Here is a 2975-nt window from a genome sequence, read left to right as displayed (position 1 = left end):
CCCTTTCCCCTTTCCACCGAGCGCCTTCCCCGTCATTCCACCTACTGGCGCACTGCTCTTTCACACGACGAGGGTCTCCCTGCCGCTTGCCGGCCTCACTGGTGCCCTGCCTTTCGCCTTTTAAGACGCACCTGGCGCCCAGGTGTTCAGCCGCCCACCCGCTGCTGGGGCGCCGTGGGCGCCGTGGGGCACCTGGGGGCGCGCCGGGCCGGGCCCCGACCGCTGCCGGCCACCCGCCTCCCAATGGACTTGCCCCCTCTCTCCTGCCGCTCACACTGCCCCCTGGCACAGGAACTCGCTAGGATGACAGAGAGAAAAGAACGAAAAAGGACGCTAAACGGCTACAAAACCAGCAAGAGACATACTGCTGCTGCTCCTCTTCATAAACACTACACAGTGGGGGCTGGGGGAGGAGATGAGGTGAAGTTGAAGCATCGATGGAGATGAGATGGACAGACGCAGACCGAGTTGGCAACCGGTCTGCAAAGGAACGGTCCGCGCCTCGCCACCGCGGCCTCAGAACGTGTGTGCTCCGCAGAACTTTGCCGGGTGGACCGGCGGAGTACGGGGCGGGGTGGTCGTGGCGGGGCGTGGCGGGGCGGGGCCGGGCGGTCAGATGAGCTGGCCTAAAAGCGCGTTCACCTCACTATATGCCGGAGCACTATGCAAATCAAAAAATTGCATGTAGATCACCCTCAAAAAACAGGTACTTAAAATCGAGTACAATTTCTTACAACAAGTGCATACACTCAAGTATACTAACTGCAGGCACCTGTTTCAAAGAAATGCACTAGTACCTGTTTTGGGGGTGATGCCTTTAGGTTGCATAATTGCATATGCACCGTTTGAATCGATGATCTATAGCGCAGAGGTGAGTCAGGGTGCGTCTACCGGATGGACGCACGTTTTACAAAGCTGGCGTCTTATTCGATGACGCCCCCCAACGGTGTTTCAATCATTGTTTGGCAGTGTGTACGGAGAAGGGATAGGGGCGCTGCAGGCCTGCCCCGAGCCCCGTCTAACACACCCTCCTTTAACTGCTAATGAGATCGCACGACGTGTAATCGAGTTGAAAAGATCCCGGACGAGCGGACGAGCGAGTCGGTGAGATTTGGCAGATGATTCGGACAGGGCGGGCAGGGGCACTGGGCACGCACGAGTGGAAGGGTGGAAGGGCTCACACGCGCCTGGGTGAATAAGTCTCGCGCGATAACCTGCGTGAACTGAACACCGACATTGGATTCAGCCAACAAATTCATATGCGATCGGTTGGAAAAAGAAAATCGGGGCCCCGGAATAAACAACAAATATTCCGAAGAGATAACGCTTTTGCAAAGCTTTGTAATCAAATGTGATGAAATGAGGAAGGGATGCCGAGGAGTAAAGGGTCGGAGGTCATCGTTGTACGGAACGGTCATCGAGGGTCACCCTGGGGCTATGGGCCTGTGGAGGCCCGGCCCCACTGTCCCCGGGCCGTGCAACGCTACACGCTGACGCTTCAAAAGCAAGGAAAGGGGGGAGGAGGGGCCGCTTGTTCTATTTCTTGCCATCCAATCTCCTCCAAAACTTGGGTAAATGTTGGGGCATGGTAGTCAAAGGAAAGTTGAAAAAAGTTGTGCCGAGTTTTCGCGGCGAGAGACTAACGTCGTAAGCCAAGGCGGAAAAAAATGGAGAAGGGTGAGTCGGAGAGAAAGGTGAAGCAGGGAGCAGCGGCAGGAGCAGCAGCAAAAGGGGCGGGGGAGTGAGGGGCTGATCTCGGGGGCGAACTGGGTAACAGGTGCCAGCGGGGCCAAAAGGGTTAAACATCAGCCGTCAGACGAGGTGCATTAATTTTCCAGCGAAACCTGTCTGCTGCTCTTACATTGTGTTGGGGCCTGCCTCGCTCGGCCGGGGGCCCTGCGCCGCACAGCCTCGGCGAGGGAAGGCAAGCACGACGCCCCAGTGGCTCGCCGCAGCAGCCGGCCCGCAGCTCTGCCGGCTCGGCCTCAGTCACCCTCCTGCCAGCGCCCCCACGCCCAACCTCCCCCTCTCGACCATCCCCCGCGCGTCGGAATCCATTTCCGAGGCCGGATGGCCGGAAGGATGCCGGCCTGGCCAAGTCCAAAGGTACAGCTAGTACATTCTTTTCAGAGCGCGGACACACACGATCCTTCGCTCTCTCCCCCACTCTCTCTCTCTCTCTCTCTCTCTCTCTCTCTCTCTCTCTCTCTCTCTCTCTCTCTCTCTCTGCGAGTCCCTCTCTCGCTCCCTCACGCACTGCACACGGTCACAGACGTCCTATTGTATCTAATCCCAAAATAAATTCTATTCATTTCTATATGTGACTTTGTCTCTGTCTCTGTCTCTCCCACGCATTTCCATACACTCTCTCAAACAAGTATATTTGCGCCTATCCACTTCACGTGAGTTGACATCTCATACCCAACCCCTTTCTGACGTTTCGACCTGCCCCCCCCCCCCTCCTTTTCCCTCCCGCAAGTACGACCCAAGGCCGTCCAGAAGGCCACCTCCTGGAATACCTCTCTGGAGTTTGGACACCGCAACTTTCGCTTTGTGCGCAGCAGGGCGGCGCGGTTGGTCGGGTTCATAGGAAAAAGGATGGGAGAGGAGTAGGAAGGGGAAACGGGGAAAGAAAATCAACTGAAAAGGGAATGAAAGGGTTTATTCGATACACCAGCTGGCTGTGTACTAGTTTCCCCTTTCGTCTGCCTCCCCCAACCATAATAATAGTAACGAAAAATAAAAAGACCTGGTTAAACTAATTTCGCGACCCTTTTGTGCGCCGCGCCGCGCTGCGCTGCGCGCCGCCACATGGCCGCCACTGCAGCCCGTGTCAAACAGCGCGCGTGTTTGAGCGCGTTGTTATGCGCTGAATCAAATTTCACTCAGGAAACCTTATCCGCGTATTCACGGCGACGGCGGGTGGCGCGGCGCTAAGAAACGGGAGAGCGGCGCGCGAGCAAAGGCGGGGCGGG

The 2975-nt window shown here is 57.0% G+C and overlaps 1 protein-coding gene across 1 annotated transcript in view; it reads right to left on the bottom strand.

Moving 5' to 3' along the window:
• The window catches only part of LOC113209567 (tyrosine-protein phosphatase Lar-like), a 146077-nt gene that overhangs the window by 106769 nt on the left and 36333 nt on the right, over positions 1 to 2975 (bottom strand). The window lies entirely within an intron of this gene.

The sequence above is a fragment of the Frankliniella occidentalis genome, unplaced genomic scaffold (assembly GCF_000697945.3).
Source record: "Frankliniella occidentalis isolate FOCC.00 unplaced genomic scaffold, Focc_3.1 Scaffold118, whole genome shotgun sequence".
Classification (NCBI taxonomy): domain Eukaryota; kingdom Metazoa; phylum Arthropoda; class Insecta; order Thysanoptera; family Thripidae; genus Frankliniella; species Frankliniella occidentalis.
The sequence above is the reverse complement of the archived record's forward strand: the minus strand, read 5'-3'. Positions and strand labels throughout refer to the sequence as shown.